Source organism: Rhinoderma darwinii, chromosome 13 (genome assembly GCF_050947455.1).
Source record: "Rhinoderma darwinii isolate aRhiDar2 chromosome 13, aRhiDar2.hap1, whole genome shotgun sequence".
Classification (NCBI taxonomy): domain Eukaryota; kingdom Metazoa; phylum Chordata; class Amphibia; order Anura; family Rhinodermatidae; genus Rhinoderma; species Rhinoderma darwinii.
This window is the reverse complement of record NC_134699.1, coordinates 62,824,432-62,848,676: the sequence shown is the minus strand read 5'-3', so window position 1 is coordinate 62,848,676 and position 24,245 is coordinate 62,824,432. Positions and strand designations below refer to the sequence as shown.

Genomic DNA, 24,245 nt, shown 5'->3' with positions numbered 1-24,245 from the left:
CTCACCTAACCCCATTCCCACGACGAGTAAAGCTGCCGCTCCTCTCCTGTGCGTCAATGGCCCAGTGCAGGCAGTGTCGGGATGCTGAAATCCTGCCTATAGAGGCCTGTTACCCGTAAGAGTAAATGGAAGAGAAGAGAGTTCAAGGTTCCCTGCTAAACCATAGTTTTTAACTGTGTCCATGAACAGAGGATGCAAACACAGTTGATAATGGTGCCACTGATGCAGGTGAACCTTTGCTCTATAGTTAAAGCTGTCCTGCCAGACGTCGGGTTTGTAATATTTTTTACCTATATTTTTCTTTGACTATAATCCAAGTCCATCAACCTCAGAGAGGAAAAATCTAATATCAGTTATCTAGTGATTACTGATATTTAATATAAACAGAGCAGGAACATTCCAGAGGTCAATAGTAAAGAGCTCAACAATGATAATAAGTTTAATATATGCCCATCATGTCTGAGGATGGAAGAACGACTAGTCTGCCCCCTATATACAAGAACATAACTACTATAATACTTCCCCCTATATACAAGAATATAATTACTATACTACTGCCCCCTATATACAAGAATATAATTACTATAATACTGCTCCTATATACAAGAATATAACTACTATAATACTGCTCCTATATACAAGAATATAACTACTATAATACTGCCCCTATATACAAGAATATAACTACTATAATACTGCCCCTATATACAAGAATATAACTACTATAATACTGCCCCTATATACAAGAATATAACTACTATAATACTGCCCCTATATACAAGAATATAACTACTATAATACTGCCCCCTATATACAAGAATATAACTACTATAATACTGCCCCCTATATACAAGAATATAACTACTATAATACTGCCCCTATATACAAGAATATAACTACTATAATACTGCCCCCTATATACAAGAATATAACTACTATAATACTGCCCCTATATGCAAGAATATAACTACTATAATACTGCCCCCTATATACAAGAATATAACTACTATAATACTGCCCCTATATACAAGAATATAACTACTATAATACTGCCTCCTATATACAAGAATATAACTACTATAATACTGCTCAGTATATACAAGAATATAACTACTATAATACTGCCCCTATATACAAGAATATAACTACTATAATACTGCTCCTATATACAAGAATATATCTACTATAATACTGCCCCTATATACAAGAATATAACTACTATAATACTGCTCCCTATATACAAGAATGTAACTACTATAATACTGCCCCCCTATATACAAGAATATAACTGCTATAATACTGCCCCTATATACAAGAATATAACTACTATAATACTGCTCCCTATATACAAGAATGTAACTACTATAATACTGCCCCCTCTATCCAAGAATATAGCTACTATAATACTGCTCCCCTATATACAAGAATATAACTACTATAATACTGCCCCTATATACAAGAATATAACTACTATAATACTACCCCCTCTATACAAGAATATAACTACTATAATACTGCCCCTATATACAAGAATATAACTACTATAATACTACCCCCTCTATACAAGAATATAACTACTATAATACTTCTCCCCTATATACAAGAATATAACTACTATAATACTACCCCAATATACAAGAATATAACTACTATAATACTGCCCCCTATATACAAGAATATAACTACTATAATACTGCCCCCTATATACAAGAATATAACTACTATAATACTGCCCCCTATATACAAGAATATAACTACTAAAATACTGCTCCCCTATATACAAGAATATAACTACTATAATATTGCTCCTATATACAAGAATATAACTACTATAATACTGCCCCCTATATACAAGAATATAACTACTATAATACTGCCCCTTTATACAAGAATATAACTACTATAATACTGCCCCCTATATACAAGAATATAACTACTATAATACTACCCCAATATACAAGAATATAACTACTATAATACTGCCCCCTATATACAAGAATATAACTACTATTATACTGCCCCCTATATACAAGAATATAACTACTATAATACTGCCCCCTATATACAAGAATATAACTACTATAATACTGCCCCCTATATACAAGAATATAACTACTATAATACTGCCCCCTATATACAAGAATATAACTACTATAATACTGCTCCTATATACAAGAATATAACTACTATAATACTGCCCCTATATACAAGAATATAACTACTATAATACTGCCACTATATACAAGAATATAACTACTATAATACTGCCCCTATATACAAGAATATAACTACTATAATACTGCCCCTATATACAAGAATATAACTACTATAATATTGCTCCTATATACAAGAATATAACTACTATAATACTGCCCCCTATATACAAGAATATAACTACTATAATACTGCTCCCCTATATACAAGAATATAACTACTATAATATTGCTCCTATATACAAGAATATAACTACTATAATACTGCCCCCTATATACAAGAATATAACTACTATAATACTGCCCCCTATATACAAGAATATAACTACTATAATACTGCCCCCTATGTAAGAATCACTGTATATTGAGAGAATTTATGTGGAAATTAAGGAGCTGTATTTGCCTCTTAGTCTAGGGTCCAACAGAACTTTCTAAAGATCAAAAAGAAGGCAAAATTTGGGATAGAACATTGGAGAATCCAGATCTCCCTTCCTACCCTGCATTTTTCCTTAGCATCTTCCAAGCTGTTTTTATGTTAACCAGCTCTGACTTTATTTTTAAAAGGATTTACTTGCATTTTGGCTGTAATTCCCTATAATAACATTTGATCCTGAAGGATGTTGGTAATTTTTTTTAAACTTTTGCGTGCAGTGGTTAGAGATATTATATTTGCTTTTACAAAAACACTAGTCGGCCCCTATAAGGGGAAGGTGCATGACAGTTTTCTTATATGACGTCTCTCTTCAGGTCGGACAAACAAGGCTTCCTTGGTCGTGGTGTATGAATGTACAGCCACATCCAGAAAACCAGACCACAGGGACAGGGGGAAGTCTCGAATGGAGAAATCCCACCAAAAGCCAATACTCGGTCTTCAAGTCAAGCATGGGTCTTAGTGACTATATGTAGAGTTTTTCCCCAGAATGTCTTGTCTTCTGTTTGGGTCTTCAGACTCCTCATTGACATTATCATAATTTTTGTAATCCAAAACCTTGAAATTATGTGTTACAATCTTCTAACTTTTACAATCTTATCCTTGGAGGAATGAATTCCACTTTAGACGTATCTTCTTAAGTACGGTCTTTGGTAGCCATTTAAGCTGAAAAATACTGAACACATCTTCTCCCTGTTACTCTATGCCCAAAAATTCACCAACTTTTCGGGGTTCAGCAATCAAGTCTGTAGGGTAGTTGAGCTGGTTTGGTACAGGAACCTTAAATGAGACCAGTAGGTCCATCTGAGAGTTAAAGGGGTCGTCCCATCAATAGAGATGCCATTAAGGCATGTAAGGTGCGAGTTCCACCACTTGGACCCTCACCTTTTGGTAGAATGGGGGTCTGCTGTTTCACACTGGCCTCTTTCACCACTTTTTCTCATGGCCCTCTACATTGAGGTCTAGGGGAGTCATGGAAAGAGTCAAGCACTTCTTGCTCTGCTTTATGGGAATGGGTATACCCTTTCCATGATGGGGACTCCCACATTACAAACCTCAAGACTTTCTCTGGGGGATCCGGCAATGCCTGTTCTGTACATGGACAGCCGATTGATTTCCATGGGAAGAGTGTAATTCGTCATATCCCCTGTGGTGGTGGTGCTGGGAAATTAAACACCTACAAACATGCTGCAGATTACACTGTAATCAGCCGCCTAAATTTTTTCGGAGGACCCTTGTATCAAAAAAGGTAGGCCAAAGGGGTTATCCTCCTTGCATACTGCCTTATTGTTAGACGGGTTCCCTGATGATAAGCTGATCACAGGATTTATGGCTGCTAGGACCCCTAGTGATCTGCTGTAATCCTTAGGGGAATTCACCAGCAAGTGCTCAATTTCCTTACAGCGCCACCACAGGAAAAATGAAGAACTGCACAGGTCTCATTGAAATCAAAGGGCTGTCCATGTAATGAACAGACTTTTTGAGTCCTCCAGAGTAAGACTCAAGATATTTTTGATTCGCGTCAGTCTATTTTTAGGAAAGCGGATAACCAATATGGCCGCCTACATCTTCTGATTGGCAAATCTGCGTAGGTAAATAGTTATATATCCTGTAACACACCCTTCTTCTGAATGGTAGGACAGCAGAGCGACAACCCTTAGGGTATGTTCACACGGCCAAATTTCAGACGTATACGAGGTGTATTATGCCTCGTTTTACGTCTGAAAATATGGCTACAATACGTCGGCAAACATCTGCCCATTCATTTGAATGGGTTTGCCGACGTACTGTGCAGACGACCTGTTATTTACGAGTCGTCGTTTGACAGCTGTCAAACGACGACCCGTAAATTTACTGCCTCGGCAAAGAAGTGCAGGGCACTTCTTTGCCACGTAATTTGAGCCGTTCTTCATTGAAATCAATGAAGCACGGCTCAAGGTTTACGAGCGTCTCAGACGCCTCGTAAATTACGAGGAGGAGCTTTTACGTGTGAAACGAGGCAGCTGTTAACAGTCTGTCTTTTCACACGTAAGGGTATGTTCACACGGCGGGGGTCCGTAACGGCTGAAATTACGGGGATGTTTCAGCCTGAAAACATCCCCGTAATTTCAGCCGTAAGGGTATGTTCACACGGCGGGGGTCCGTAACGGCTGAAATTACGGGGATGTTTCAGCCTGAAAACATCCCCGTAATTTCAGCCGTACCGGCATGTGCAGGCGCTTGAACGCCGCGTCAATTACGGCCGTAATTAGCGCTGCTATTCATTGGAGTCAATGAATAGCGGCTCCAATTACGGCCAAAGAAGTGACAGGTCACTTCTTTGACGCGGGCGTCTAGTTACGCGCCGTCATTTGACAGCGGCGCGTAAATATACGCCTCGTGTGAACAGACAAACGTCTGCCCATTGCTTTCAATGGGCAGATGTTTGTCAGCGCTATTGAGGCGCTATTTTCAGACGTAATTCGGGGCCAAAACGCCCGAATTACGTCCGTAAATAGGCCGTGTGAACATACCCTAACGGCATGTGCAGGCGCTTGAACGCCGCGTCAATTACGGCCGTAATTAGCGCTGCTATTCATTGGAGTCAATGAATAACGGCTCTAATTACGGCCAAAGAAGTGACAGGTCACTTCTTTGACGCGGGCGTCTATTTACGCGCCGTCTTTTGACAGCGGCGCGTAAATATACGCCTCGTGTGAACAGACAAACGTCTGCCCATTGCTTTCAATGGGCAGATGTTTGTCAGCGCTATTGAGGCGCTATTTTCGGGCGTAATTCGGGGCAAAAACGCCCGATTTACGTCCGTAAATAGGCCGTGTGAACATACCCTAACTGCCTCTCAGCGTGTGAACATACCCTTAGGGTATGTTCACACGCTGAGAGGCAGTTACGTGTGAAAAGACAGACTGTTAACAGCTGCCTCTTTTCACACGTTAGGGTATGTTCACACGGCCAAATTTCAGACGTATACGAGGCGTATTATGCCTCGTTTTACGTCTGAAAATAGGGCTGCAATACGTCGGCAAACATCTGCCCATTCATTTGAATGGGTTTGCCGACGTACTGTGCAGACGACCTGTTATTTACGAGTCGTCGTTTGACAGCTGTCAAACGACGACCCGTAAATTCACTGCCTCGGCAAAGAAGTGCAGGGCACTTCTTTCAGACGTTTTTGGAGCTGTTTTCTCATAGACTCCAATGAAAACAGCTCCAAAAACGAGTTGGTAAAAAAATGAGTTGGTAAAAATGCGAGTTGGTAAAAAACGTCTGAAAAGCAGGGTCTGTTTTCCCCTGAAAACAGCTCTGGATTTTCAGACGTTTTGGTTGACTACGTGTGAACATACCCTAAATGCTCCTCCTCGTAATTTGCGAGCCGTCTGAGACGCTCGTAAACCTTGAGGGTATGTTCACACGGCCAAATTTCAGACGTATACGAGGCGTATTATGCCTCGTTTTACGTCTGAAAATACGGCTCCAATACGTCGGCAAACATCTGCCCATTCATTTGAATGGGTTTGCCGACGTACTGTGCAGACGACCTGTTATTTACGCGTCGTCGTTTGACAGCTGTCAAACGACGACTCGTAAAAATACAGCCTCGTCAAAAGAAGTGCAGGACACTTCTTTCAGACGTTTTTGGAGCTGTTTTCTCATAGACTCCAATGAAAACAGCTCCAAAAACGAGTTGGTAAAAAAACGAGTTGGTAAAAATGCGAGTTGGTAAAAAAACGTCTGAAAAGCAGGGTCTGTTTTCCCTTGAAAACAGCTCTGGATTTTCAGACGTTTTGGTTGACTACGTGTGAACATACCCTAAGCCGTGCTTCATTGATTTCAATGAGGAACGGCTCAAATTACGTGGCAAAGAAGTGCCCTGCACTTCTTTGCCGAGGCAGTAAATTTACGGGTCGTCGTTTGACAGCTGTCAAACGACGACTCGTAAATAACAGGTCGTCTGCACAGTACGTCGGCAAACCCATTCAAATGAATGGGCAGATGTTTGCCGACGTATTGCAGCCCTATTTTCAGACGTAAAACGAGGCATAATACGCCTCGTATACGTCTGAAATTTGGCCGTGTGAACATACCCTTATGGACAATCTCATTGGTTGTCACCCAGATTTTTCAAAAACAGATTTTTCTGCGTAAAACAACTTCACAACAGGGGACGACTCAATGATTCATATGTAGAATCAAGTTTCTGTATTATTACTGGTGATTCCGACAAATATGACTAAGGTATTAGATTGTCAGCTCCATGGTCCTGGGTGGGCTTTTTCACATGGGTTAATCTGGTAACTAAATTGTAGATGGTTCAGTAATGAATCGAGACATGCACACATGGCAGAATCATTTAGAATAATATTACTAATGAGTTTAACAAGACTGTGGATCAAAATTGACAAAATTTCAAATATGTGTGGACTGCGGCTACGTTTTAACTCTTGCTTTCAACTGTAGTAGCAGAAGAAATGTATCATGGAAGTATGGAGGACCGGCTCAGCTCTGGAATGTGTATCACCATGGTATACAGGTAGTGGACATTAACATGTAACATGTAGGAATAGCTCCTAGAGATAGATAATGAACATGTGACACTGCCATCATGTGCTCCTAGGATAGACCTAGGCAAGTCTTATAAAGATAATAAGCAAGTGACACTACTCATCTGCTCTTACCCATGGCCAGTCTTGGATAGTTAATGAACAAGTGGCACGGCCAGTGTTTGCTCTTACCTTGGACCAGTCATGAATAGATAATAAGCAAGTGACACTGCCATCACTCGCTCTTACCCTGAACCAGTTTTGTATAGATAATAAGCAAGTGACACTGCCATCACTCGCTCTTACCCTAGACCAGTCATGAATAAATAATAAGAAAGTGACACTGCCATTAGTGGCTCTTACTCGGGACCAGTCATGAATAGATAATAAGCATTGATCACATGCGATTACCCTGGGCCAGTCTTGTATAGATAATACCCAAGTGCCATCCCATCCTCTTACACTGGGTACATAATGCAGAGATAATTAGCAAGTGACTTTTCTATTCCTTGCTCCAGGGGTTTTCCTTTTCCCATACACCCCTTGCTTCTCTGCATTACCCATTGCCTCACTCAAGACTCCCCAACATGGCTCACATTCATAGTTACACCCCAGCTATTCCCTCATTGCTTCAGTCCAGCAGTATTTATGGATGGTTGGAATGGTCTTCACCATTACACAAATCCAAGAACCAGCACTCAAACTAAAAACATCCCAAATATGAATGCTTCACGCGTGTTTTAAGCTTTCATCATTCAATGACAAAGGCTGCTTTCGAGTCTGAAATGCGTAAGCAGTAAACTGAAGTCGCCTCTTTGACTCCATCATGTAACGTAAAAATCAATGCCCGGGGAATTGTCCTGGTTTTTTTATGTGGCACAAAGAACATTTTGATTGAATGCACCAGTTGCCATAGATATTCATATGAGAATAACCCTTGGTACCGTAATCCTTTCCTCGCTGTTGACATATAATTTACAACGAGGCTCGTGTCCCCATTCCTGACTGTCCCGGCACGCTCCTATGTTCTCTCGTCGGCTTGCTTATATGTAAATTGCTGTCCACATCCATCACAATGTTCCCTGGGTGACAGGCAGGAAGCATTTGCTGAAAAAAGCAGCTGGCATAAAATCTCGGTACATTTTGGGATCATAAAAATCACAGCGCTATGATCTAAAGTTAGACACTGCAGGAGCATAAAAATGAACTAAGGAACCATTTCATAAAGCATTTCATGGAGCATAAAACTAAAGTGACCATAAGCCGCGTGTCTCTCCAGAGTCAACGCTTACCTCCAAATTACCTAGAAATGAATAATCTCCAGTGCATAATTTTTAAAGATTTTATGGTTAACTAAGTGATTTACATGGAGTCTGTCATAAGGTCCCTTTTAAATCAGGGAATACGTAAACTAGAGGTGAAATGCCCAATATCAGGACATTGTGAGCGTCGGCGGTGCCTTGAAAAAACGTAAGAAAAGATGAAAGAAATGTAGAGTCTGGTCTGGAGTCTAAATTAATTTTGAAGTCAAAATTAATTTTGGGGTCTAAATTAATTTTGGGGTCTAATCTAGGGTCTGATTAATTTAGGGTCTGGTCTGGGGTCTGAATAAATGCAGGGATCTCGTCTGAGGTCTGAATTTAATTCGGGGTCTGGTCAGGTCGATTAATTTATCGGTTTGAATTGTCCCAGCATGGCTTTGCTCATTTGTCATGTTCTGCTGGGAGTCTTCACAGAAGTTGTGTTTTTTCACCACCAAGGGAGGGGGATGTCCGAATTAAAAGTTTGGTATGGGGCCAAGCACTTTCTAGGTATGCCCCGGCACCTACTAAATGATCCAAAAGAGTTCCAGAAGTTGCAGACTCCGACACTATATTAGGATACAAAGGTCCAGCAGAAGAATACCTCATATGGAGCTGACCTTGGAGCCAATCACTTGCCACTAGGGTCTATTTCTATGGGTTGATGCACAAATAACCGTAGACCTTAATCATGACATGTCCTTCATTGACCCTCAGAATTATAGGAGGTAGTGGGAAAAAGTTGACTTGAGTGTTACAAGATACACTATACTAAGCCCCTTTCCTTTCATTCGGCAATTCGTGGGGTTGTTCAGTGGGTGCAAAAGTTTATTTTTATCAAGACCTCCTACAGTCTAAATTTAAAGATAAAAAACTGAATTGCTTTTTGGAAAAAGTTTCTTTAGAGGAGTCGGGAGGCCATGGATGGAATCCTACATCTACAGCTTTAAGATAAAGGCCTCCCTGTGCCAAATGGAAATATAATTTGTCACCAAACAAACTTAAGGTGCCCTAATGAAGATACATTTATAGTGCAACTATACCCAACAAACCTACCCCTCCCTGAAGGGCTGACCAGATGCCTGTGTGGAAGACTAAAGTTAATCCAGTTCAGGATCCCCAAGGTGGCTTACACGATGGTGTCCTAACCACTAGCAGGACTTGCTCTATTGACTATAGAGGATGTTTTCAATCTCTTATCAAAATTTGAGGTGTCCACATTGCATTTTAAATGTTTGGCCACTGCTCTATATGATCCTTCCATGATGTCAGTCAATGACTGTATTTGTATTATGTCTATATGGCTTTTGTGGTATATATTTGCTGGATACGCAGTTTTCCACAAAATGACGCTCATATCTTAAACTATTTTAAAAATAATCTTTGTAATATGTTGTGTAAAAACGTGATCTGTCATATTTATTCACTCAAGTATTGGGAGGTCCTGTCAAGGTTTTAGGTCTTTGAGGTTTAACAGACGTGAAAACTTGACACAATAAATAAATGTAGTGGTGAATGAAAGGGAAGTCTACGCTTGTAGTAAAATATACACCAGTCCTACAGATTTAACTCTTGCCATTGTTAGATCTTATATAAGAAGTGATAACCTTTTTAATCTTAAAGACCTTCTGGTAGCCTCTCTAACTTATGTTAAACAGGACATCTTTAGGTCTCAAAAACCTCTACCCCAGATACAGGGCTTAATGTTCTCAATCCATGGAAAGATAGTGTGCAAGAGCCGTGAGCTCTAGGAGGTTGAGGGTACATGTCCGATCATCTGAAGCTGGCCCATATGTGCATTCTACTAATGCAGGTCGCTGAAGTTGAACATAGTCAGCTGGATCATCTTCACAAAGCTGGAAGCGAGTTGAGACGGATACTGGATAACCAAGGATTTCCATGATAACACCAAACCATTGGATCACCAGATATAGAAACTTGACCATCAGGAATGATTGCTGAATTTTGGAACACGAGCCATGGTCACTGGGTAATCAATTCTGGAGACCAACAACTGGATCACCAGGTATAGAATCTTGATCATCAGGCATGGCTCCTCAATTTTAGAACCTTAGCCATGGTCACTTGATGGAGGCCAACCTCTGGATCACCAAATATACTAAATTGGTCATCAGGCAAGGCTGCTGAATTTCTGAAGACTAGCCATGGTCACTGGGTTGTTAAGGCTGGAGGCCAAGTACTCGTTCACCAGATATGGGTTTTACGATGTTCTGTTCAGACGAGGTGTAATTTTACGCGTCGCTGTCAAAAGACACTTCTTGGGACGTTTTTACAAAAACTTCTGAAATTCAGGAGCTGTTTTCGCCTGAAAATAGTAATTTCAGACGTAATTTGCTACTGCGTGTGAACATACCCTAACCATGGTCACTGGGTTGTTCAGGTTGGGGGCCAAGCACTATATTACCAGGTATAGAAACTTGATCATCAGGAATGACTGCTGCATTTCGGATCACCTGCCATGGTCAATGGGTGATCAATGCTGGAGACCCACCAATTAATCACCAGCTAAAGAAACTTGATCATCAGCATGGCTGTTGAATTTCATATCACTAGCCAAGGTCACTCGAAGATCAATGCTGGAGGCCAAGCACTGAATCATCAGATAAAAAAACGTAATCATCAGGAATGGCTGCTGAATTTCGAATCACTAGCCAAGGTCACTTGGGATCAAGGCTGGAGGCCAACTACTGGATCACAAAGTATAGAAATGTAAGCATCAGGCATGGCTGCTACATTCTGTAACAGCCATTATCACTGCTGGATGCCAACCACTACATCTCTTATTGCATTTCATCTGGCTGGTATAAGACGATAACAAGTTGTCTGATGGCCTACGTGGATGTGAGAAAGTGGCCAATACATCATAGTTTTGAACCTTTGCTCTGTATGCTTTGGAATCTAGCAAATACCTCAGCTATGAAAATTGGCTCTAGAAGGTAAGTCTCACAGAAGCCAGTGGTTGACTACAACACTAATGAGTGATCTCCTGGGTCTATAGACATTGTAAAGGATAGAATCAGCAACATCTGAGAGCCAATATTGTGCGAACAAAGTGACAACTGCTTCTTCGACCACAAAATATGTGGTTTTCCTCTATCTCAACATGGAAAGGCCAAGAGGAAGACCTGCCAGATGTAGTAAAAGTTGGAATCTGAAAAAAAATGAAGGTTGTGAATTTCGAGACCATGATGGTTGCTTTTATGCAAAATACAGTATATTGGTGGAAAGGCTCTTTAACACATTTTAGACTTGGGTTTTGGGTCTTCACCTTGGACGGTAGACACACAATGCAAAGTTCCTCAGATAATATCTCTATTCTGTGTGAAGCCAATGGCACTCACTAAATCACAGAGTTATATTTTTGTCCATGATGAAACTTGGCAGCTTCGTATTTTCAGCTCTTGTACCAGGGAAATATATATTTGCAGTGAAGGGATATACAGATAAAAACAGCACATGGAAAAAGCTGCACAATACGCATACTATTAAATCACAGGATCACAGAGTGAGTACAGATCCTGAGGATTCAGCACACAGGTAATGTAACCAAAATTTAACCTAAGAGTGCTATAAAAATAAACAATTACTCCTACAGAACTGTGAAATCTTCTTCTTCTAATAACTCCTCTATTGGGATTCATTATATTTTTATTTCTAAGCATTTTAAATAAGCTGACTTCTGAAAATGCTGTAATAGTCCAAGGCGGCTAATAAAACGTTCACTGTCTGAGAAAAGGAAAGAGTGGCGCCACCTTCAAATGTAATCATAATAATATCACAATTTAGGTTTCACTAGGAACATATGTAAGAGCAACACCACTAACATAGGAACATTTTCTTTTTGGTTAACAGTGTTTTTGTATATAGGGGGCAGTATTATAGTAGTTATAATCTTGTATATAGGGGGCAGTATTATAGTAGTTATATTCTTGTATATAGGGGGCAGTATTATAGTAGTTATATTCTTGTATATAGGGGCAGTATTATAGTAGTTATATTCTTGTACATAGGAGCAGTATTATAGTAGTTATATTCTTGTATATATAGGGGCAGTATTATAGTAGTTATATTCTTGTATATAGGAGCTGTATTATAGTATTTATATTCTTGTATATAGGGAGCAGTATTATAGTAGTTCTATTCTTGTATGTAGGAGCAGTATTATAGTAGTTATATTCTTGTCTATATGGGGCAGTATTATAGTAGTTATAATCTTGTACATAGGGGCAGTATTATAGTAGTTATATTCTTGTATATAGGGGCAGTATTATAGTAGTTATATTCTTGTATATAGTGGCAGTGTTATAGTAGTTATATTCTTGTATATAGTGGCAGTGTTATAGTAGTTATATTCTTGTATATAGAGGGCAGTATTATAGTAGTTATATTCTTGTATATAGGAGCAGTATTAGGGTATGTGCACACACACTAATTACGTCCGTAATTGACGGACGTATTTCGGCCGCAAGTACCGGACCGAACACAGTGCAGGGAGCCAGGCTCCTAGCATCATACTTATGTACGATGCTAGGAGTCCCTGCCTCGCTGCGGGACAACTGTCCCGTACTGTAATCATGTTTACAGTACGGGACAGTTGTCCCGCAGCGAGGCAGGGACTCCTAGCATCGTACATAAGTATGATGCTAGGAGCCCGGCTCCCTGCAGTGTGTTTGGTCCGGTACTTACGGCCGAAATACGTCCGTCAATTACGGACGTAATTAGTGTGTGTGCACATACCCTTATAGTAGTTATATTCTTGTATATAGGGGCAGTTTATAGTAGTTATATTCTTGTATATAGGGGGCAGTATTACAGTAGTTTTTGTATATTCATGTCTATAAGGGGCAATACTATAATCATTATTAATTGTTAAACCTTATTGACATATTCAGGCAGATCTATATAATTGTAATACCATTTTCAAGCTTGAGGTAAGTTTGTTGTAGATGCTTTTTTGTGATCTGCTGAATTGAAAGGATTTTTAAAAATACCTAGCGCTAGAACAATGCCCGGGAGAGCATCTATGCAGGAAGAACTTGTTTCTTTGTTGTTTAGAGCACCGTGGTAGTGGCTCAGGAGAAGAGAAGTGGTTGAGCTGCAGATCAAAGGCAACTTATCAGAATGAATACCCAGATGTATCTTACTTTTAGAGTAATTATGTTATGTTGACAGATCCGGTACGCGCTTTTTTCATTTTTTACTACTTTTATTTGTATAGTAATATACATTTGTAAGATCTTCTAATAAAATGCTGAGTCTTCTATGAGTCGCAGTGTAGCAGCCGGTCACTTAGATGCACTTTGCTAGACGTAATGTGATGAGGTGATACCATGCGTCAGACGCTCCATGTCTAGTGCTGATATGTTATATTCAGATAGAGGACCCACATGTGTTTCATATTTTCTTTTCAGGCACCATACAACAGCATCACCTAGGACTAGGCACTGGGTCACCAGGGATTGAGCACTGTACCACTCGGTCATCAAGGGCTGAGAATGCATCCATTTCGCCAGAAGGGACTGGAACCAAAGACTTGTAGATCCTTGGCCCCATTGAAAAAAATCGGTGAACGAGCCCTTCACCTAGAAAAGGGTATTGTGCTAGCTCAAGTTAGATTTAGTATCATATATAGTTGCAATGGCAATTGTTAGATGAGAATCTACAGTATAAGTTAGTCCAGAGCTGTATTCACAATTCTGCTGGTTGCTGTTGGAAACTGTCAACAAGCTTGTTGACAGACTCACCCCTAACAGCTTAACTAAGCTACTACAATGCGGTAAAGGGGGGGGAGGGGATTTTTTTCCTACATCAGATTACTATACATAACCTGGTGAAAAAAATTCTAATTACCAAAGCAAGCACTGTGCAGAAACTGTACTAGAAGAAAATTCTGGGAGATTTCAGCTCTGAAGGCTGCAGAATTAATCTCTTCATGTAAATTCATTCTTTATGTTAACTGTAAAATGATGCTCATAGGTCAGAGTGCACTTTAAGGCTGTGTCCACACAGTACTGCACTTTTTTTTTTTTTACTTTTGGATCCTAAATAAAGTGGGAATTTCTCTTCTCCTATGGAACTAATCCTGGCTAGTAAATTAACTAGTATGATAATGTGAACCTGCTGGCTTTAAATGATGAATAAAATCATAAGCATTGCAGGATGGCTGCAGAAATAATCTGCTGTGTACTTTTTACGGAAATAAGACACCTGTCTCTTTAAATAAACCCATCTGTTCTAACATCTCCAAACCTGATTATTCATATCCGTCTTTGTGTCTGTCGCTGTTCATTTCACATTTGTGTTCCTGCTATCAAATAACTTTCATAGATTATTCGTCTGACGGAAAGAGCTTTCATTCTGAAATAGTAAAACTCCTCGTATTCCTGCGGGAGCGATGTTCTGCCTTAATATTTTTATTATCGTGGTGAAATCAGTCCAGAAGATAAGAGCGGGTCATCTGGGGATAGCAAATGTAAATAAGAAGGCTTTAACTATTTCTGAGGTAAGGCACAGGTAGTCCTATTGATCTGTCTACAAGGCTATGTATTTATTTAAAGAGGAAGTACATAGACTTATACAATAGAATACAGCCTTTACAGCAATTCCCTTATACAGTATAGTCCTGTTACTAGTATCTTCTCTTTTATCAGCAGTAATTAAGGGTGTAACGTGGGGTTACTGACGTGCTTTCCCTATAAAGAAAAGACAGTTGAAGACCAAATTAATCTTTACAGAACACAACTCATGTTACAGTTGCATGATGGTTATACCTCTCTATGATGCACAGTACGCTTAATGGTTACCACAACCCAAAGAGGTACACAATGTGGGCGGTTACAGTTCACACAAAATCTCTTTTAATTTTCAGAACAACCAACTAATGTAAACACTTACTGTGTATTTATTTAAAGGGAAAGTACATATACAATAGAATACAGCCTTTACAGCAGTCCCCTTATACAGTTTAGTCCTGTTACTAGTATCTATTACATTGCAGAACAGCGAACTAATGTAAACACTTACTGTGTATTTATTTAAAGAGAAAGTAAATAGACTTATACAATAGAATACAGCCTTTACAGCAGTTCCCTTATACAGTATAGTTCTGTTACTAGTATCTCTTACGTTGTAGAGCAACCAATTAATGTTAACACTTACACCTTAAAGGAATCCTTCCTCTGTAGGTACTTGTTTTGCTCACATAGGTCACTCCGGGACTATATTATCTCACACAGTCGCACTCCAACTCTCCACCACTGTCACCAAAAGATGGCAATATATCTCCTTCCTCTAGCCATGCTCTAAGGTTCTCTCGAATTAGGTCGCCGTTCCCTGACTCTCAAAGGTTCTGTATTGCACTTGTCCTATTGGCAATTTCACTACAGGACTTCAGACCACATCCAGGTCTACTTCTACGCACTCGGTCACCACAGGGACAAGGCAGTCTAAGTTAGCCTAAATTCTCCTAGCACGCCAATTCTCTTATTAAGTACTCCACCCAGTCCAGTCTTTCTCAGGACTGTCCTACCAGGCCATACCTCAGGATTGAAAGGCTTCCACTATAGCTCCTTACTAGACCCCACAGAAGTGGCATATCCCACAACACTGACTGGACCCAGCTATAGCCTACCCCAAGTTTGAGCACACTACGTCTTACCGACCACACTACCTCTCACCCCTTTGAATAATCCCACAAACCCAGCAGACTAGCAGTGATAAACTGTAGCCGTCACCACTTCACCGGTTGACTTTGCAGAACACTTGCAAACCACGCTCATCCATGGTCTCTCTACCAGCCACTAGACCACTAGTGCTAGCTCGCAATCATCTTTGTGACGCATTCTCCAAATCCCACTCGGCAAAGCAGCCGTACTGCTACCCTCTAACGGACACACTCACTTCACTGTAGTCCTTCTCATCTCCGCTTAGGCCCGCGTCAACGTCTCACGCATTCACCATCACTGCATCGGCAGCCTCCAGTCCAGCCACACGTTGGCAACCAAGTCCTGGTCTAACTCCTGCACAGACTAACAGCACTCAGGTCTAAGACCTCATGCAGTCTACCCTCTCTCTTCCTAAGGGCGCCAGATCTTCTCCTTATATGGGCTCTCCTCTGCCCCCTTCTGTCAGCATGGTGGCACAGCACATCATCGTCACCGCCACCAGGCTCTCCATGGGCCTAGCTAGTCTTGCGTATCCTCCCCGATCCTCTGAATAATCTCACGCCTTGCCCAGTTACAGCACCACACACTGACACCAGCACTGCAGTACGTCGCCCTACTGATCTTAAAGACAAAATAACATATATAAAGTGCAGCACCATATATATATATATATATATATATATATATATATATGTAGCATGACCAGATGAACACCTAAATAGTAAAACTTTGCAGTTAAAGTGACTATTTCTAATTGAATATACGGGCTATAAATGGAGGACTCAGTCCCCCACTCCGTTTAAGGATGTTAAACAGCTCTATTATATCATTTTTAAATGGGGTTTCCATTATTAGAAAAACATAGTTGCTTTCTTTCAAAAACAGTGCCACACCAGTATACAGGTTGTGACTAGTATTGCAGCTCAGCTCCATTGAAGTAAATGCAACACCACACACAACCTGTGGACATGTGTGGCATTATTTTTTAGAAGAATGTAGCCATGTCTTTCTAATCCTGGACAACCCCTTTAAATCTGATTATCATTGGAATCTTACAGGCATGGGGGGAGGTGGGATTGAGTCATTAATGTAAAATGATATAGATGGAGTTTTCCTTTAATTTTGACCTGGAGTGCCTATCTCTTATTGGCAGTTTCTCTTCTAAACATATTTTATTGAAGCGGTTTGATTTGGTTTAATGTAATCCACTTTGTTTAATGCTGAATAACACAATATGGAGAAGACTGTAACTTAGCGGAAATAAACATCAGACGTGACATTTCGCAGCTGTCTTCTCTTTTCTTCCAGAATTCCGTTCAACGCATTATTGAAACCAAGTCTGACTTTCTTTCTTTTTGAGTCATGCATCTTCCCCTTAAATGGGTTATCTCATCACAGACATCCCCTTTCACAATGGAGCCGTCATGACCCTTTTGCTTCGGGAAGCCAGGCATTTCCTCTGCAGCGGCCACTGCAGGACATATAGAGTATTACATGGCGGTCCACCAAATAAATGGCCATCAATTAAAGGGAATGTGTTGCTAGCAAAAAATGTATTTTTTTTTTTAGTTAAACAGTTAGTGTATAGGTGATTAAACATTGTTCTAATTTTTTTTATTTTTTTCACGAGTCAGGAAATATTATAAATTAGATTCTAATTTATAATATTTCCCAGTGCTGGTCACTAGATGGAGCAATTCCCAAAATTGCAGCATTGCATGTGGTAAAGCAACCACATTGCTTTATGCTGCAAAATCGGGAAAAACTCACTCGCTCTAGTGAGCTCTCAGAATCCCCCCTCCTTTATCCTGGCTAGTGCCGGGAGAAACGAGGGGTTTGAACGGTCTAACCTCCTACACTGTGTGTCGCCATTTTTTGAGCTAACACACAGTGTAGTAGGTTTACATACAGTAGTAAACACACACTGAAACACGAACATACATAGAAATCACTTACCTGCTCCAGTCGCCGCCGCCGCTCCCTCCGGTCCGTCCGCTCCGTCTGCTGCCGCTGCTCCATGTGCACAAGTCCGGAAGCCGCGACCGGAAGTAGTAATCTTACTGTCCGGCTGCGACTTCCGGTCCACAGGAAAATGACGCCGGACAGCGCACAGTTCAACTTGGACTGTGTGGGAGCGGCGCATGCGCCGTTCCCACACAGACGGCGTACACCATAGTGGATGGAACGGGCCCCGTTCGCATTCACTATGGGACTGGAGCTGCCGTACTCCATGTCTGTATGTGTCGTTAATCGACACATACAGAAATGGAGTAAAAAATGGCAGCCCCCATAGGGAAGAAAAAGTGTAAAAATAAAAAAAAGTAAAACACAAACACACAAATAAATATAAAAGTTTTTAATAAAAGACTAAAATCAAACTGATGTTAAAAAAAAAATTTTCGTGACACTATTCCTTTAAATACATTGACCAGAGCTGCTCTTACAGGGCGTCTCTCCGTTGTTGCTCATAGAGGGGGTTCCTGATAAGAAGACCCCTCTATGACATCCGTACACCCTAATAGGGGACAAGTACAGCAGTTTTTCTAATGGGACAATCCACTAAAAACGATGGTTAGTATATAGTGTAACTTCTGCTAGAATTTTTTCTTAATATTTAGTTTAGTTAAAGGAACACTCCACGAAATACTATGCACTGTATTATGTCTAGTGTAAGGGGGCGGGGCATGACACAGGAATTCATAGAACACTAAATGAGAATCCGGGTCATGCTCCGCCCATCAGGCCCATACACTAGGCATTACACAGTGTATCAGTTTTTCCTGGAGTACGCCTTTATTATATCTAAATTGGCTTAATCTCAAGCCTGAAAATATGCAACATACAATATAACTCAGCCGCCAACTCTACCTCTGATTGGCTGATGTTTATGGCACCGGGAGGGCATATACACAGGAGTATGTGGGCACCATGGCAAGGATTGGGTCCCTTTTAGGTGCTGAATATTACAATTATACCCCTAACAACCTCGGACAGGAGGTCTTGGTTTTTGCTTCACCCCATGTTGTAGGACCCATGGAGAAGGGAATCCCGCACAAGCCCACAACCCCCATTAATATAAGGGGTGCAGCCAAGCTGTTCTGGCCCCCTATACTCTAGGGGCTCAGTAACAACTGGTCATAGGTCATAGTGGTTTATTTGCCCTTTCATTATATGTCTTAGCCCAAACGTTGGTCTATGCATGAGGACCTATGCCTGTTAGTCATTGACCCCATAGAAGTCCTCAACATGTCCTTGTACTCATGTTTGAATACTTTTGAGGTAGTGTCACCCCCTACCCTATTGGATTGGCCTAGCCTCTTAACCATGGGTTCCCTAATATAAATATGCTTTGCATTATTGGGGTTCTCCATAGACATATTAGACAATAGGAGTGTTAGATGGAAAACATCAGATCTTGGTTCTCTTCCATTGTCTTTACTGGTGACCGATTGCAGTTGGTGGAGGAACCTTGGGCAAAAACTTTGGTAAGAGACCCATCACACCACTGGAAACTAGACCACCTGACCCCTTACAACAGCCACATTTAGAAAAGCATGCACGTGGCCCTCTCCACTGATTTCTAAGGCTATGTTCACACAATTATTATTTGAGGCCAAAAAATCTGATGCAAATTTCGTGGGAAAGTCATGTCAGAAATCCACTCGCATTAGTGGATTTTTGAGGCGGTAATTAAGTTTGATGTGGTGCGGATCCGGAAATCCGCCAGCTGCGCGGAATTTTCATCAATAAGTGTCATGTCACTTATTGAACCGGATTTTGAATCTGTAGGAAAATTTCTTCCAAGTCTGTACAGACACGCAAATTCCCAATTGAAATCAGTGGGAGGTGCATTTTACTTCAATTTCACATGGATTTTGGCACGTAATCTGCGTGAAATTCGGTCCATATGAACATATCCCTAGATTTCCAGAGAGTAACTAGAAAATGTTGATAGATAGAAATGAGATAGACAGATGGATATATAGATAGAACCGGCTTGGGCAGGGACGGTGGGTGGTGGTGGTGGCTCCGGGTCACGTGCCCCATTTGCTTTCCCCATTATCCAACCCAGGTCCTTACATTATATTATTCCCCATGTCTGGTATACACTCCTCAACATTGAAATTGCAACACCAAGAAGGAAAAGTTTTGGAATTGTGGAATTCACAGGATGGAGAGACATGTTAATGATCTGCAAATAGTATAAAAAATGGCCACAAAATATTCCAAACATCTTGGTTTATTCAGTATGGGGTATGAGCGCTATGCGCAGAAATTCCCGCACTTCCACGACTTGGCAGCTATCCATGAGGTTATTAATGGTTGTCTGAGGAATGTTATGCCACGCTGAATGCACTTGGGCACGCAAATCATCAAGATTGACTGCTGGCAGCTCCCTTTGCATTTGCCGACCAATGACGTCCCAGATGTGCTCGATGGTAGACTCATCCGGAGGCGCTGCAGTCCATTGAAGCATGTTCAGGCCACGCAGACTGCTCACAGCACGAGCAACATGCGGCCTGGCCTTGTCCTGTTGAAAAACGGTTTCTGGGACACTGGAGAACTGGCGGTACCACTGGTTCCACAACCAAATCAATGTAACACCGAGCTGTTCGTGTACGTGAAATGAAGACTAAAGGAGTCCAGCTACAATACCTTATACCACCCCACACCATAATTCTGGGAGTAGGATCGGGGTGATGTTCCCTTGTGAAGACCTCTTCATGGCATTCCCCACGTGGTCTCCAGAATAATCTCCAGCTATCATTGCATTCGAGACAAAAGCGGGACTCATCGCTGAAGAGGACAGACCTCCATTTCAGCCTCCATTGCCGTCTAACTGTGCACCATTGTAGCCTTTGAGAGCGGTGATGTGTGGTCAATGGAACACCTGTAGCTGGACGTCTGGCTCGTAGCCCAATGTCGTGCAAATGCCTTCTGATAGTTTGTGTCGACACTGGTTTGCGCCCTAGGCTTGGGATGTGACGTCCAGTTTCACGTTGCAGTACAGAATGGATCATTATGCACCATTCTTCCAATCAGACGAGCCGTCCCTGCAGAGGTTCACCTCCACGCAACTCTTGTTGTTATTCCCGTTCGTCGTTGTTCTCCCAACCTCCAGGACACGCAACGTTGAACAGTTCTGAGATCAAGGCCTAGGCGTATAGTTATCTGCCCGAGTGATACACCAAGGCTCAGTTCAAGAATTCTGTCCCTCTCAGTTTGTGACAAGTGGTGATAACTGGCACGTCCACAAACAGGAGGCATCGCACAATCACCCCACACCACGCAATCCCATTTTGAGGTTTCATGTGGCTAAAAAATGTTCAATCTGGCTTTTATGTCCCCCCTCCCACATGCCACAGATTGGAGCGAGGTGGTTGAAATTTGATAATTTGCAGATCTTAGCGACACCTGCTACTTCCCAGATTTCCGTAACCTTACAGCTTGCCCTTCTTGGTGCTGTAATTTCAATGTTGAGGAGTGTAGATATGGATTCTGATAGATCTCATTCTGTAAGAAAACCACTCTCCTATGTCATCAGTTTCTAGCTAGAAAATTCTCAAACCTCCTACAATCATACACTCAAATCTATATATAAATCACTTTCATCCTCCGTGCTACGATTCCACGGCACGAGGGAAAAAACCCCCACCCATATCGCCATAGAGAACATATTATCTAGAAAATAAAGGATTGCTATGGGGCTGAGGCATAGGGGAGAACAGACCCCAGAAACTCTAGCAGTCCTGATGAATGGATTTGTATTATTTTAATATGGGCAGAATTCATACACAGTATTTGAGATTGGGATATTTAAAGGGCCACTACACCTAAACACCAGGAAAAAGATGAGCTTAGGGGCATAACTGGACCAACTTTGGAGCCCACTACAAAATAGTGCCTGCCAGACTTCCCTGTGTCTCCATGTCTGACTTTCAATTAATGTAAAGCAAAGAACACTTGATCTTAAAGGAGAACTCTACTTTCACATAATGTTTTTGAATGTTTTTGAAAATTAAATGCTCCCATTGATTGAAATAATGGGTTAGCTTCTTTTACCAAATGACCTGTTGGCTTGAAGGGACCTATGGGGATCTGGGTAAACATGTTCTATGCTTGTGAATCCCGATTGTGAGGTAGGTGGGGGGAGGGGCGGAACATATACCTGGAGCCAGCCGTTTCCATGATAACTTCCGCGCTTATGCTCTGGGGGTTCAGCCTTGTCATAGGGACATTGACTTGGAAGATGTATAGAAAGTAGTGTAGATGGAGACCTAAATCCATACAGTTAGGATATGGAAAATGTTAATGGAGATTTGGATCCACATAATGTCCCTATGACAACTCTTAGGGCACAAGCAGGATGTATTGCCATAGGGAGTATCTAATATTTTTTTTTACATTTATATAGAAAATGTGACGTTTCTCCTTTAACATGCCATCGAAGGTCTCTACAGGTTAAAGGAAAAAGTTTTTCCACCAACTTGTTTCTTTTCATGGTATTTTCCTTGAGTACTTTTACGTCTTCAGTGATTGGTTTTCTATCTTACATAAATTAAGAATCTGGACTTAATTCCTTATTCAGCAGCATTACTCTTGTTTTATGTTCATTGCCGGTAACATTTGCTGATATGTAGGTTTTCTCGACGGTAATTGTGAGCATTTCATTTAAGCTAATTGAGCTTGTGATCTTGTTATAGGCCTCATCACGGGTGTTTGTTATAGAATCTGTTCCTAAAATTTGTTTTCTTAAAGAAGGCAGGTCCCAATTTTACCTTGTGGCTCCAGCTAGTTCCAAGGAAGACAATGTCATGGTCAATCCAATGAACGAAATAGGCTGAACGGTTTGGCATCTAGGCCAGGCTCAAAGTCATGAAAGCCGGAGCCGTAGTGGTCTATCAGACCACCATAGGATCTTCTGGTGGGTCAGGCCTCTAACACAATAATTGATCACTAAGGTCTAGCAGAAGACAACCCCATTTCGAGCTGACTTTGGAGCCAATTACTGCCACTAGGGTCTTTTTTATGGGATAATTCACAGATAACCAATCTCTTGTAGACCTTATTGATGAGGCAGCCATTTGGAGTAATGGAGCTAAGGCTTTTGGTCACCCAGTCACCTACCTGTATACAAGTTATCTCCTCCACCCCATTCTCTTTGTTGATGATATATCCTGTGTGTACAAAAACAATAACGTTTATGATGGAAGTTGGGCCCTCAGAATCATCTCCTCTGGTGGGCCTTAGTCCAAAACTGCTAAAAGCTCATAGCGCCATGGGTCATCCTATCCTCTTCCAACAGATGGTGTGGCTCAGTGCCAAAGATCCCATTGCAGATGATCTCCTTTTGTTTTACTGTTTTAGATTGCCAGTCAATTGGTTGAGTGTCTCACATTGCCCTGGACTCACCCATCAATGTACCATCAATCTCCATTATGATGTCTCAGCAATTCCTTGAATGAAGAGAACATCAAGAACTACCAGGAGAATATAGAGGGAGCTCTAGCTTGAAGCTAGAGATACCTGGTGACTATGAAGTATGACTGAGAAGATCTCACTGTCACCCATAGACTATGAATGTATTCCCCAACAAAATGCTACCTCAACATGGGCACCACAGTCGGAAGGTCGTTGTGCCACTACCACAGGAACACATGGTACTGATTTTGCCCATACTTCTGGTTAGACCTATACAGAGCAATGACTACAAGACACCCTTGGTCAATCTATCTTGAAAGACTAATATCATTCATGACTAATCCAATTATTTACCACTTCCCATCTGAGATAAGTGGTGCCTCTAGTGTCTGGCAGCTGCTTCTTTTCCCTTACAAGGTTTACTATGCTCAGCTAAGTGTAACCACAATGAGGGAAGGGGTGATATCTTCTGGTTTAAACCAATGGTTATGTCATTTATATAAGTAGCTTAAAGGGGTTGACCAATTTAGAAAACTCATTGTAATACACCCTTAGATAATTCTAAGATAATAGAGGGGGGGGGGGGGTCCCCTGTTCAGAATCCTCATTTCCAAGTCAGATTGGAGAGTGGTTACAAAGAGTGTCTATCGCCC

At 41.1% G+C, this 24,245-nt stretch overlaps 1 protein-coding gene across 1 annotated transcript in view; it reads left to right on the top strand.

The window, feature by feature from the left end:
- LOC142666250 (uncharacterized) overlaps window positions 1-24,245 on the top strand; it is a 312,509-nt gene that overhangs the window by 107,575 nt on the left and 180,689 nt on the right. Inside the window, exon 2 of the mRNA XM_075846239.1 lies at window positions 13,918-14,098. The gene's annotated coding sequence lies outside the window, so the exon portion shown is untranslated. The remainder of the gene's footprint in view (window positions 1-13,917; window positions 14,099-24,245) is intronic.